Below are 15,683 nucleotides of genomic sequence, written 5' to 3'. Positions count from 1 at the left end.
AACTGATCAATGTGGCCATATAAGGTGCCAGGACCTTTTCTGATGTAAACAGTTCACAAGAGGAGGCCAGAGAAAACCATTGACAGGGAGCACAGCCACATTTCCAAGTCAGCCATTTGCCAAAGCAGTTGAAGTTACTAAAAATTATATTAAAAATACAATTTTGTTAAAAATTCAACTAAACTAAAAGCACAATTGATTAAAAATATTACGGCAAACACAAGTCACTAAAATATGTAACTTACCTTATTATCTTTCTGACTTATAGCTGAAAAACCTCCTTGAGGAGCTTGCAATGCAGAATGCTGTGCCAAATGCAGTCTGGAGCAACATACACGAGCTGGTTCCCAGTGTAAGTGCTGAGGATCTGAAAGTTCATGATGCCATTGGACTATGTTTGGGGTTCAGCAAAGGAGCTGTTATAACATATAAACAAGTTCCAAACTTCCATGTTCCAATGCTGGTATATCTGAGCTGGTGAATACTAATAGAATACCGGTTCTTCTTAGCAAGCTTCAGCACATCTTTTTTACAATTAACACAATTTAGAAAGCTGTAGAAATACATATTACTCACTCCAAGTTAAACCACAGAAAATGAAGTATCTGTTTCAGTACACATTAAATTGTGGTTAGTTTCTTGGCCTTCAGCACCCTGGAAATTTAAACCTATTTATTCACACCGTGTCCAATGACTGTGACAAATATTCTTCAATCAAGTGCTGCTGTAATAGTCTGTACTGTAACCAATTGCCTGGGTTCAAATATACTGTAGGTTTGCAGCAGATTTTCTTAATTAGAAGTGGGTTGAGAGCAGTTTTATCTTGTAATCATGCATACACTGGGAAGAAGCCTCACACATTTGGTTCATTAAATTCATGCTGTGGGATTGAACCCAAATCCAAAAGGCAAAACTATATTATTGTGAATGCCATTCAGCAGGAAATATACCATTTTTGTCATTCATGACAAGTACCTTTGAACTAAGTAGATGCCATCAGATTAGAGGGTGCACTTAATATAGTCATTAAAACATGAATGTACTGCAGTATTGGTAATATAGTTGTGCCAGATTATAAATTCAACTAAGGAAGCCCTGAACTCCTTGGAATACATTTATATATGGGACTGGCTTAACCATTGCCTTCAAATTGGCACAAGATAAAGTAACTCTTTTCAGTCTACAGTGAAAGAGCAAAGCTATGAGGCTGGTGCTAGGACAAGTAATTTATTTCTGTACCTTAATATATCTATAAGCCCTTGTATATTTATGTTTAAGATGTTAACTATTACATTGAGATAATGCATTGAGGAAATTTATCTAATTTCTAGGAAATATTTCATTGCTGCATTTAGCAAATGGAGAATAATTATGTGAGGAGTGCAGGTAATACTGTGTCAATTAAATGACCAAACTAATGTCTAGATTGTGTTCAAAAGCAACTTAAGTTTTAAGGATGATCAAAATGTAAGCAATTAAATATCCTGAGGAAGGGTATAGCTTCTGCTTTGCTGGGCAATAACTAGAGTGCATCCACAAGTTTTGCCTTGTAAAGGAATCCCAGTGTAGATCCAGCTCTAAAATGACTGTTGGATTTTAAAGACAAGCATAACTTAATTGGGCTCATCAATTTAAAGTCTTTAAATCAAATATCCCAAAGGCAAATGCTTATAAATAAACTTTGAGATGACCATATCTATGCAATGTTATCTAAGTACTTTGACCAATATCTGCTTTATCCAGGTGCTCAATTGTTCAGAGATGAACAGGATACAAGTTGGATCACAGTGCAAGTGCAGAAATCCCGACAGACCTGCTTCGCCCTGAAGAACTGATTGGGACCCTGAATGGTCCTCCTATACCATCTGCACCAGGAACTAGGCATGCTAAAAGAAAGCCTCTGCCTCGGTGTTTCAGCCAAAATTAGATTCACAGGGTATCCTATAATGTTGTAATAGTTAAGTTCAGTCAGCTGCTGACATTATCATACATCCTGTGATAACAATACTGCTCAACTGATGACAGAATAGGGTACCATATTTACAAAGATAATGATTTTCTGCTTGATGAAATAGCTCCTTTAAGAAACATATGAATTACCAATAGGAAAAGGGTGCTCACCCCTTTAACTATAATCTGCTATTTTATAAGGCCACTGCTGATAAATGTACAAGCGTACAAGTAGTTATCAACGTTGATGTGTTTGTCAGTAAAGATCAATATAACATTGCTTTGACCTAAAGTTAAATATTGAAGGAAAGAGACACTGCACTGCACTAAAACAATTTTCAACAATGACCATTTTAGTATTGCAAACTTGACACCTTGTGCACTTATGTGGCCCAACTGGCTCAACAAATTCTACCCTCCAGCTTTCAAAGAATATCATAGATGCACAGGAAACAATAGAAAATATGTTTAAATCTGCGTACTTCAAAAGACCCAAGCCAGAATCCATATTACCATTGTGCTAATGTCTCTACTGACTGACTTGTGTGGCTGCTGGCTCAACATTTAATAATGAATGAGGAGAAATTTCACTCTACTGTTTATTACAAAGATTCGAGCCATTGTTTTTTTGACTTCATCAGCAACTCTCATTGTCTGGTCACTATTGATACTGACAAGATGGATAAACACAAGATTTTCTGCAGATACTGAAAATCAAGAGCAACACACACCAAAAAGCTGGAGGGACCCAGCAGCTCAGACAATAAGCAGTCAATGTTTCAGTACAAGGCCCTTCATCAGGGCTGAAGTTGGGTATTATGTTTTGGTCCAAGAAGAAACTTTCAAGCACATATATCTATTCCATCACCTCCTATTTCATCTGTACCCTTGCACCTCTCACCTCATCTCAAAATGAGACCTGCCCACTTATCAATCTGACAATACTGAGCTTTAAAATATTCATTCTGGCTCTGATATCCATACATCTGCCCCTCCCTAAAATTGCCCTCATCCTGTCAAGTGTTGGTGACCCCCACACTTTTGATTCTCGTTTCTCAAAACCTACTAATTTTAATTTCTCTACTGTTGACAGTTGGACGCTTGGCTCCTTTGCCACTAGGTTCTCAAAAGCTTTTTCTAAATCTCCATGTCCTCCTACCTTGCCATAAGATGCTCCTTAAAACTTATCCCAAATAACTATCTCAATTCGCCGATAATTCAATCTCTTATTGATAATGGGTTTGTAAGAACCTGTGCTGCATGGTAGTTTCAACATAATTTGAGTGGTTGTTCATTTAGTATCAGAGTACTGGGAGTTTTTAATCCTCCATCCACAATTAGGTATGGCATTCCCTATGAGCATAGTTTAGTTTGCCATTATCATAAATGAGGAGGAGGAATAAGAGGTGTAGCAAGGGAAGTTCGAGCAAAGCAGAGCCAGGTAGCAGTTAAGGAGGATGGATTTCAATGGCCAGAAAATTGACAGCCTGTTACAGGACACTTTTCTATCCTCGCCAGTGCTCACTCTCCACTCCCCATGAATCTCAGGAACAGGTGGGATGGGCAGAGTGTGGTTGATATTGAAGCCAAGGTAAACATTATCCTCAGTTGACAACAGAATGGTAATTCTCCCAGCAACAGTTGCAAGACAGCAGCTGAAAATGTGAATTCCCATCCCACAGAAACTGAAGCCAAGTTTGTTCTTTCCCTGGACCAGCTAAGATCAGCACAAACCGGACACTGGCTGCCCTATGAGGGAAAGCATTGTGGTATCTCAGTCAGCAGGCCTGATCTTTGAGAAATATTTTTCTTTCTGAGTTCTGTTAGTTTACATTAACCTCCTCCTGCCTGTTAGCCTCTCTGTTGTTTCTATATAACAACAGGGCTTGCTTAGAGTCTGACAGGAATGGGTATCAACAAATGGGTGGTTCTATTTGAGAACACGTATCTCTCAGAACAAAGATAACAAGCCAAAGAAATGCATCCAACATAAATGGGGAAGGACAACCAATGGAGCGTTTAAAGTCTCGATTGGACAACAGAGGAATGTTACTTAGAAGCAAACTCCACAAGGCATTCTTCACAGTGGAACTTCCGTTTCAATTTACAACCATTTAATGTTCTCTCTCCTTCATCCTGGCTAACTGTGAGAGAATAGAACCAGAACAGCTGGGCCTAAAGCAGGCAACCAATTAATTGACTATGCCCTACTCTTATTTCAACTTTATGGCTCAAAAAGAACCAATAGTGGAAAACATCAGTTTGATAAGCCTCCTTTCCTCCTGCCTCAGACATTAGAAACAATATCTATTGGTAACCCTGCACATTAACCATCATTGTATGTAAAATGGTGGATAGATACTTAATTATTTTTATTTGGAGATACAGCATACTAACAGGCCTTTCTAGCCCAAGAAGCTCAAATCGTGCAATTACACTCATGTGACCAATTAACCTGCTAAGCTGTACGTCTTTGGAATGAGGGAGGAAACCAGAGCACCCGGAGGAAACCCATATGGTCACAGGGAGAACGTACAAACTCCTTACAGACAGTGGCAGAATTGAACCCCTTTTGCAGGTGCTGAAATAGGTTACGATGAGTGCTACACTACTGTGTCACCTTTAACTCAATTTTAAAGTTTTCATTCTTGTTTATAAAAATCTCTCAATGGCCTTGCCTCTCCTAATTTCTAGAATGCCCTGAAATGCTATTTCCCTTCTCAATATTTATGCTTCTGAACATCCCAATTTTAGTGAAAAGCAGCAAAAAAAAAACTTGTAGGTTCTTGAGATTTGAAATAAGAAATCAGTAAAATGCTCAGCAGATCAGGCAGATCTGTTCGTATATTAGGAAATCAATTTCCCACATAGCCATACATCCCAACCACTGAAAACCCACTTCTAATACACCCTAAAATTACAACTGTTCACTGATGATTCATAATACCCCAAGCCCATCATTCACCCTGCAAAAATTACCATGTCCATAATACACCTTGCTGATGAGTTGGCACAGTTATAAATAGTCATAACGTTAAACGCTATTAGTAATGCATCCTGTCCAGCATAAACTCCATCATTAAGATATCTGACCCATTGCACTCCCTGTGGTTTGTATGCTGGCAAATACACAGCCACAGCCATAACTGAAAATAACAACAGCACACATTGAACTTTGACAAAAATACCAATTGTGAAAAGAAATTAAATGCGCACTTTCTACGAAGGCTTATATGAAAAGCAATTCCTAAAATTGTGCTCAGTACACAATTCTGATTAATGGTAGAACTGCCGTTCAACAGACATAATCTGAGTGACGGCCTCCAGGGCATAAATGACAACCTCCTACTCCTTTGCTTGTTCTCATACATGTCACCCAGACAGTGATCTTCCCTCCATGTATCAGATGTTATGGTCTAAATTAAGCATAACTAAGCTGTTCAATCCATTGGTACTCAGACCTACCTCCTAGGCAGTGCATGAATACAGTTACCATGGTTTCCTATTATTTTACTATATTCCAGTTCCAAGGTTGTCAAGCCGAGGAGTGGTAGTGGGGACAAGCTCCCACTACCTAAAAGTGCTCCTTACAGCATGCGCTTCAAATAGCCTCTGACAACCAAGTCCAACTCCTGGCCTTCTCGTGTGGCTTAGCCTCTAAGCCCGGCGGAACTGTTTCTACTGACAGGAGAAGGGGCGAAGCTGGGTCCTGGTGCCTTAAAACCAGTGCTTCGGGTAGATGGAGCTTGTCAGCCTGGGAAGGCAGTCCATCTAAGAGAGGGAAAACTCTGATTTCAAACCTCTGCTGCCTTGTGGGCATATCCACTCATGGGAAAGGCTTCGGGAGTAAACCTTGAGAACAAATCCAGAGCCGGAGTCCCTAAGGCAGTCCGACGTTGCCTTCAACCTCGTTCTGGCAACTCCTGCGACGACACTGGTGCCAAGCTGTATCGGCCCTTGCCCTTCCCTTGGACAACATTGGTGTCGTGGAGAGGGAAGACTTGTTGCATGGGCAATTCCCGGTCTTCCATACAACTTTGCCCAGGCCTGCGCCCTGGAGAGGACACTCCAGCATCGCCTCACCATGATGGCACAACACGGATAAAACAAGACTTTCCAGGCGCAGATCCATGGTCTTGCAAGACTAAAGGATGCCACCACTATATTCCAAGATAGCCTACACTTAATTAGCTGTACAAATCTTTGGAACAAGTGGCTTGAAAACTGCTAGGTAAGTGCAAGCATTTCTTCTTATTTATCATCTTTTTTTCCCACACTTTTAGGTACCTTTGAATTAGTTCCCAGCAGATATATGGGAACACCACCACTTGGAAACCCCCCTCCAAGTCACTCACCACTCTGACTTGGAAACACTATTTCTTCTTTGTCACTGGGTCAAAATCATGGAATTCCCTCCCTAACAGCACTGTGGGTGTACCTACACCTCAGGGACTGCAGTGTTTCAAGAAGGCAGCTCATCACCACCTTCTCAAGGGCAACTAGGGGAAGGCAATAAACACTGGCTTAGCTAGCGATGCCCACATCCCGTAAATGAATAAATAATAAAAAAAGTTACTGTTCCAATTCTGAATCCACACCACTCCATTTCTGTTCAGAAAGCTTGTACATACAACAACATCATAGTGGCCAGATAATCAAATCTCAGTGATGTCAATTAAAGCTAAATATCCAAGTGGATAGAGTTCTCTAATAACCATAATGTTCATGCAGGAACTCTCAGGGTTTCCATCATGCCCAAAATATGGCATCTCCGGATTCCCACACTACTACATTGAATTGGAGATCAGAATCATTGATTTGGCTCTTTGGAATGGAAGTTGAACCAACAGCCTGCTGATGTACATGCAAGTCCTTCGCAATAACTCCAGAAGAAGTGGCTTCAGTTTGGCCATTGCCAATTAATAAGCGGAAGAAGATCACTCTCCTGGCATTCTCTTAGATGTTCGATTGTACTTTCAATGTTTTTCTGATGTGGATATTATTGCATAGCTTTAACACTAAATGACCAGAAACAGTTATCTCTTCCATCATGCTGTATGATATTCCTGCTTACATTTTGCTTTTCACTTACCTGCCAAAGGACAAGATATATTAAAAAATTGGGTATACATCATTTGTCATCACTTTGGCCTTTGATGCAGAGCCCAAAATACCAGGAATATATGGGGTTTTTGATCACATAATACCAAGAACTTCACCACTTTTTCCAAAAACATACCTATATGTCACAAAATATGCACTGCTTTAGAAATAAAATGCAAATAGATGGCACAGCAGGGTCTCACAGCAAATCAACCTTGTCACTCCAAACCTACTGAAAGGCTTGGAACATTCACACATCTCTCTCTTTAATTTCGAGTACACCAAAGTCCAAGTAAAAACATTCTACAGAGAGTTGTATTTCCGCTTCTCATCCATTTGAAATGATGAATTAATGTATATTTTCATTTGTCATGTGGAATTAACACCATAGATATTAAAACCAGAAAGGATTCATTACTGGCTGAGTGCTGACAGATACTTATTTGCAACATACAGAAAAGAAACGTCATCACATCAGCATGACAGTCTGTAATTCCAAGGTAAATGCTGCTTGTTTTATCTGCGACGTTATTTCTTCAAAACTTTGTCTTTTCCTTTTCCTGACTAGCAGCTACAGGCAGTTCCACTCACTAAATGCACCAAAAGAACATAAATAGAATTTCATCTGAATCTCACAACCACCCTCACCCAGCTCCCCAAAAAACTTCCTGACCTGCAAGAGAAAAAGGCAAATAAACAAAAGAGGGGAACTCGAACAGAGCAGTACAGAGCTGCAGGATTTGCACAGGGCTCTAAAGTGCTGGGTTGAGGAAGCATCACAGGGCTTTCTTTATTCACGGAACCAAAGATGACTGATGGGAAACCAGATGTGAACAAGATCTTAATTTCACACATGACCACAGTGAATTCCTCACTTGCCTTATCATTTATACACTTAGTGGGGTACTTAGCAGTTATTTGTCCTGAACCTTGATTTTATGGAGTTGTTTTGGCATGGGAATCTCAATATGTTTTAGACATTAGCTCGTCTAACTTGAATAAAACTTGACTTTGTATTGGATTTGGTATCAGCATTCATTTACTATTATTACAAGGTATAGTGAAAAGCTTGTTTTGCATACCAATCATATAGACTAAATCATTGCACAGTGTATTGAGTTAGAACAAAGTAAAATAATAATAATCATGCAGAATAAAGTGTGGAAGCTACAGAAAAAAGTGCAGTACAGGTAAGCAGTAGGACAATGAGGATGTGTATATCTAATGAATTCAATCATTACAAAGCAACAGAGAAGTAAAGATTTCTCAATGAAAAGTCCCACTAGTACTTCAAACATTCTTATTTTCAACACAAATGCAAGCTGAAATCCTTTACCTTGTGGTTTGTACAGTCCTCATGTTTGCTGCCCTGTGACTTCCAGTCATCCAGTTATATTGCACAGCTCCTCAATCCATAGTAAATTCAGCTCTTATCATCAGAAAACAGAAGAATAATTGCTCAGCAACTATGATCCAACTAAGTGATAACAAGTAGTCCTGGTGTCCAGCACTAAGATGCTTGTATTTTGGGTCCATACTAAGTTGCCAAATCAACATTCGTTATTTGTGCCAAAGACCAAATTTACTCTTAAAGTCACAGGATTTTTTTTTAAAGGAAACTATAAAAAGTAGGGAAAATGGGAAATATATCACCAAGAACATCATGTAGGATTCAAGCATCCTTGTGCATCAGCTCACTGCCTGCAATACCCCTTATCTAGACGTGCAGGGCTGGCCAAGCAGGTACCTTGCACTTTAGAGGTGTCCGGTAAGGCAGAGCAGTCTCCAACTGGTAATTTGGATTTAGGCTGCAATCCCAAGGCCATGTTTCTGTGCTGTAGTTTTCAATCCTCTCTGTCCTCCCAGAAAAAGTCTATAGCCTTTGAGAGTTCATCAGCCATCAAAGTCATCTTAGCTTTAAGAATATATCTGACAATACTCATGAAAACAGGAGTCCATCAGGTTCCTGTTGGATAGATTACTAATCATGTTAAGAAAATTAACTCCTCTACTCTCATCAACCATCTTTGTAACCTCCTCATAAAACTCAATCAAGTTTGTAAGATGTGACCTCCCCTCAACAAGTCCATGCTTTTCCGCGTGACAGTAAATCCTATCGTTAATGATCTTCTTTATGAATTTTCCTAACACTAATGCAAGACCTACTGGCCTAAAATTTCCTGGTTTGCCCCTATTGCCCTTTAGGTAGGACAAACCTCTTAACCTAGGAATTAGCCCAATCAATTTGTCAAACATAATTTACCTTTTATAAAACCATGTTGATTAGGTTTATTTATATTCAGCTTTCCCAAGTGAATCATTATTTCTTCTTTAGCTATTGACTCTAGCATCTTGTCAATAAAATGCTGTTAAACTAAGTGGCCTGTAGTTCCCGGTCTTCTGCATTTCCCTTTTTTTGAACAAAGGAGTCATATAAGCTGTTTTCCAATCTTTTGGTTCCTCTTAAATATAAGTGAGTTCTGAAGTATTCCAACCAATGGACCCACTATCTCTGCAGTCACTTCTTTTAAAACCCTAGCATCCAGACCATCAAGTCCTGATAAAATGTCTACCTTTAGCCCTGAAGTTTCTCCATACTTTATTGTAATTTTGTAAGTTCTAACACATTATCTGAAATTAGCTTGTTGAATATAGTATGGATGTTAACAATGTCTTTGGTGATGAAGACCAATGCAAAAAATATATTCAGTAACATCTGCCATTTCTTTGTTTGCTGTTACCAATTTTGCAGCCTTGATCTCTAGACCCCACACATCTCCTTTATCCACCCTCTTCCTAGTTATATACCCATAGAAAATTTTACTGTATGCAAGTTTTCTCTAATAATTCATTTTCTCCTTTCGTATGAGCTTTTTAGTCTTCTGCTGCTGGAACCTACCAGTCCTCTGGTCTGCCCCTAGTCCTTGCCACTTTGTATATCATCCTTTTCAATCTAACATCATCCTTTACTTTCTTTGTTAATCACCGATTGTATCTCTTTCTCATGGAATCCCTCTTTTTGATTGGGGTAAACTTTTACCGAGTCTGAGAGATCAGCTCTTATAATACTTGCCTCTGTTCATCTACTTGCCTGTCTGTTACTCAGTATTCCTCAGACAACTCTTTTTTCACACCTTTGAAATCATACTTATTTAAATTGAAGACACTGACTATGAACCTATGGTGTTCCTCCTCAAAATGCATTTGGAATTCTATCATATTCTGATCACTATCTCATAGGAGATCTTTAACCACAAGACTCTTATTAATCCATCCTATACAAAAGATATAATTTAAAATAGTTTCACACACAAATTGCTGGAGAAACTTAGCAGGCCAAGCAGAATCTATGCAAAAGGGTACATTCGATGTTTCGAGCCGAGACCCTTCAGTAGGACTAGAGAAAAAAAGATGAGGAGTCGGAGTTAAAGGGTAGGGGGAGGGGAGGGAGTAATAAGTAATAGGTGAACCTGGGGGGGGGGGAGGGGTGAAGTAAAGAGCTGGGAAGTTGATTGGTGAAAGAGGTACAGGCCGGAAAAGACAGAATCTACTAGGAGAGGACAGAAGGCCATGGAAGAAAGAAAAGAACGAGAAGCATCACTAGAAGGTGGTGGGTATGCAAGGAGATAAGGCAAAAGAGGGAAAAAGGGATGGGGAATGGTGGAGGAAGGAGGGGGCATTACCAGAAGATCAAGAAATCGATGTTCGTGCTATCAGGTTTCAGGCTACCTGGACGGAATATAAGGTGTTGCTCCTCCAACCTGAAAGTGGCCTCATTGCGATAGTAGAGGAGGCCATGGGTAGACATGTCAGAATGGGAATGGTAAAGGGAATTAAAATGGGTGGCTTCTGGGAGATCCCACTTTCTCTGGTGGATGGAGCATAGATGCTTGGCAAAGCAATCTCCAAATCTATGTCGGATCTCATTGATATACAGGAGGCCTCACCAGACCCCAATAGACTCACAAGCGAAGTGTTGTCTCACCTTGAAGGACTGTTTGGAGCCTTCAGTGTAGGGGCAGGTGTAGCATTTGTTCCGCTTGCAACGATAAGTACCAGGAGGGAGATCAGTGGGGAGGGATGAACGTACGAGGGAGTTGCATAGGGAGCTATCTCTGCAGAAAACAGAAAGTAGAGAGGAAGGAAAGATATGCTTGGTGATGGGATCCCATTGGAGGTGGCGGAAGTTATGGAGAATTATGTGCTAGATACAGAGGCTGGTGGTGCAGTAGGTGAGGACAAGACTAACCCTAATCCTGGTAGGGTGGTGGAAGGATGGGGTGAGAGCAGATGTTCACAACATAGGAGAATTCCTTTTGAGGGCAGTGTTGATGGTGGAGGAAGGGAAGCCCCTTTCTTTGAAGGAGGAAAACATCTACAACTATTTCTGGAATGAAAAGCCTCATCCTGAAAACAGATGAGGTGGAGACAGAGGAATTGAGAGAAGAGGGTGGCATTTTTAACAGAGTGGGAAGAGGTAGCTGTGAGAGCCCATTGGTTTATAATAGACATCAATAGATAAGCTGTCTCCAGAGACAGAGACATTCTCAGTCCTGGTGCTGGGTTTCAACCCAAAACGTTGACAATTCCTTTCCTCCCACAGATGAGGTTCAAACCTCAGAGTTGCTACAGCAGATTTTTTTTGATTCCAGCACCTACAGTCTCTTGCCTCTTCACTGGTCCAGCAAGGTTCAAATGGAGCTCATACCAATGGAACAACTCTCTCCTTCCCCAATCATGGAGCTAGTGTACCGTAAATCAGAATCCATTTCTCCCACACAAATTTCAAGCCACACATTTATCTCCCTAATTCTATTTACCTTTTGCCAATACTTAAAAGTTATGCAAATAAGTGGAAATAACTAATAAATAAGAATTATTAAGGCAGAATAAAAACTAAATTAATGTCATTAAAAACATCTTGAAGTACTTTTCAATTCTATAGCAGGAGAGAAGGGCTGGATGTGCATCATATGTGGGCCTCAGCTTTATCCCAAAGAGGACTGGCATACAATCAAAGAAATGAAGTCACTATTTGCATGTCAGCTCTCCTTGATGTAAAGCTGAGGGTAAGCTGCAAAGTGCATCTAGCTCTTGTCCCCAGATCATTGCGGATTTATTGCTGAGATCAAGAGAGAGTCCAGAGACTGTGGGAAGTAAGATGCAACAATGCCTGACCTCTAGCTCACCACAACTCCCACTTTTGGCTAAGAGTCAACTCAATTTGGCCATAATTGATTACTACAACAAAGTAAGGAAGCATAATTCAGAAAAGAAAACAAGATAAACCTTCCTGGAACTTCCACTTGGTGTTACTACACCAAAAAAACATCCATGTGCTGATCCAATACTAAAGTGGTTTTAGATGACATAACAATCAAAGCTTCAAGAATAACAGAACAGATGCTTCTTAAGAATTAAGTTCAACATTGGTTTCCAAAACCGAGTTCAAAGACTGAGTGCCTTGTGAAAACAGGAGTTAAACAAGCAGTTAGGAACAAAGTAGGCAGCACAGTGCCACAGCAGTTAATGCTGCTGACAAATGAATCCAGAAGCCCAAAATGAATCCTTAACCCAGTTACTGACTGCTGTGTATTTATTATTTCAGTAATATTTGGGTAATATTTTAAACATATTATTTGATTAAGCATTCTTTGTTCATTTAAAAAATTCATTATGGGTTATATGCAAAAGTATGTGAATAGCATACGTCATCACATCACCATGTCATAGTGCATACTTCGTTAAAGTAAAAAATGAAATATATACAGTTACACCCAGCTCCATATTTTACTTTCAACTAGTTTTACATTTTGAAGTTACAAAACGTAACAGTGGTGACAAGGAAGACGTAAAACAAACCCAAGGCAACTACCTAACCTGTTGAAGCACAGCAAGATGTTCAAGTTTTAAAAAAACACTGCATTTGTTCTTCAGAAGGGAAGAGATGATCAAGTCAAAAAAAAGGCAGAAAATGGATGAAATTCATGGGTTCAGAAACAATGGGTACTGGGTGATAATAATCATAAACATAAAAAAGAGCAGAAGTGGCTGGCTATATCTTTTAGATAGATACATTCGATTGCACAAAAGATAACTGGCTGATGCATACTGAGTGTATTAAAGCAAACTGGAATAGCCAATGAGAAATGAGTTCCAATTTTGCTGAATGTAACAGGTGGGAAAACATAAAGTTTGCTTAGAACTTTGACTGCTACAACCAAACCAGCCGAAATGAGCTTTGCTTAACCATGAAAGTAATGCAGGAACATTTAGAACTGAAACCATTTTTGATTTCAGTTCTTTATGTTTCCTAAGTGGAAGAACAAGGAAGGAGAGTGTATTTCAGTGTACATGGCTGAATTAAAAGATTGTCCAAGCATTGTCAGTTCAGTGGTGGGTTCAATAACGCACTGAGTGATTAGTTTGTGGAATCTTACAAGAAAGTATTCAAAAATGGCTCCTAACTGAAGCACAACTTACATTTAAATGAGCAGTTGAAATAGCTGTATCAATGAAAACAGAACACAGAGATGGAATTGAGTTGCAATCAGAAATGAAAGTAAGTGTGAACAAAATTGCAACATCTAGCTAGAGGCCTGACTGGCAGGAAAAATTGTGTTCCCATTGTGGCAGAAAATGCAACAAAGTAGGATACATGCAAAGAAGATGTTGGGTAACCAAAAGTAAATGGACTGCACAGGGATGAGAAAAATCTAATAAGTAACGTTGCAGTTTTTTAAAGAGCACTAATCTGCTTGTTGTTAATGAAAAATCTATAATGATGAAAGTGACACAGGACTGACACGGAAAGTGACACGGAACCCTAGGGTTCCGGCCCGAAACGTCGACTGATCTTTTCCACGGATGCTGCCCGACCTGCTGAGTTCCTCCAGCGTGTTGTGAGTGTTGCTTTGACCCCAGCATCTGCAGATTATTTTGTGTTCACATGGAGGCTGAAGGATTTTTTCCGAAGTTGAGTGGAGCCCATGGGCAATGCCAGTGCACCCAGTATCCAAGAATGATAGTTCTGATATGATCTGTGGTGATTTTAAGGCCACCATCAATCCAGTATTGAAAGTAGATCAATATCCTCTGCCCAGGTTAGAGGATATCTTCGTAAATCTTTCTGGGAGGAGACACGTGAGCAAAGTACACCTAGCTGAAGCCTACCTACAGATGGAAATGGAAGAAGAATCCGAAGTATTTCTCACCATAAACACTCACAAAGTGCTTTATTGCTATAATAGCTTATCTTTGCAGTAGCAGCTGCACTTATTTTTGACTTGGAATGCTGTTGTTCACTTCAATTGCTTTCTCTCGCACATCACATGTTGGTCTTTTTATTTTTATTCTTCTTTTCTTTAATTGGGTTCTTTCAAGTTTCTTACTTTGTGGCTACCTGTGAGCAAGCAAATCTCAAGGTTGTATAATTTATACATTCTTTGATAATAAGTGAATTTTGAATCTTGAACGTGCACTCTGGCAGAAAGCTATGTACCAGCTAAGAACGAACCTCAAAAAGGCAGCATCCATCATTAAGGACCTCCATCACCCAGGGTATGCCCTCTTCTCATTGCTACCATCAAGGACAAGGTACAGGAGCCTGAAGACATACACTCAACATTTCAGGAACAGCATCTTCCCTCCCACAATCAGATTTCACATGAGTGGGTAAATCCAAACAGCAGCGAAGGTTTGAGATCAAAGTTTTCCTTCTTCTCTTAGATGAGCTGCCAACCACAGCTGATGAGTCTCATCTGCCCAAAGCATTTGGTTTTAAGGTGCCAGTAACCTGCTATTACCCCTTCTCCTATCAATAGAAATGGTTTCACTGGGCCTAGTAGCTAAGCCACACATGACGATCTTGGTTGTCAGACATTATTTGAGACACACACTATTAGAAGTATTTAATAGGTATTGGGAGCTTATCCCCACTACCCCCAACCCTAGCTATAATAACTCCAAGGAACCATTGCAATGAATAAATTACTGGAAAACAATTGTACTCAAGCCTGAGTCGGTGAACGTTCACTCAGGTCCAGGGTTAAGTGGCCATCTTACCTAAACTAGTATAGACGCTTCAGCAGTTGGATTTTTATGGGTAGTACCCTTGCTTTGTTCAAAAAGGCTGCACCAGGAATTTTGTAAAATAACTCTCCTCAGAAGGAGATCTTGATAACTCCAGTTCTGATTACTACAAGCTCAAATTTGAACTTGTCAATGATCTGTCTTTAATTAATAAGCAAATAAATGTATTTCTTGACCTCATAGTAACCACAATACTGACATTCTCACTTTATATGTATTTGTCAGTTCAAATGGAAAAAGGTTGTGGACATTTACTTCCCAAATTACTATCGATAATCATTTGAAATTTGCAGAGCATGAAATGTATCACAAACTATAGTATTTAGGCAGCACTTTTTAAAAAATACTTTAAAAAGAAATCCTTTTAAATAGACCAAGGTTTTTTTTTGCTAAGTGATCGAAGAAGGAAGTTCTGGTTCACTCAGTACAAGAGGGTGCAGAGGTAGGCTAGCGGTTACTGCTATTACAGCTCGGAACATCGGAGTTCAGAGTTCAATCCCAGTGTCCTCTGCAAGGAACCTCTGTATATATTTTGAATG

Source organism: Mobula birostris, chromosome 2 (assembly GCF_030028105.1).
Source record: "Mobula birostris isolate sMobBir1 chromosome 2, sMobBir1.hap1, whole genome shotgun sequence".
NCBI lineage: Eukaryota > Metazoa > Chordata > Chondrichthyes > Myliobatiformes > Myliobatidae > Mobula > Mobula birostris.
Note: the sequence above shows the minus strand (reverse complement) of the source record.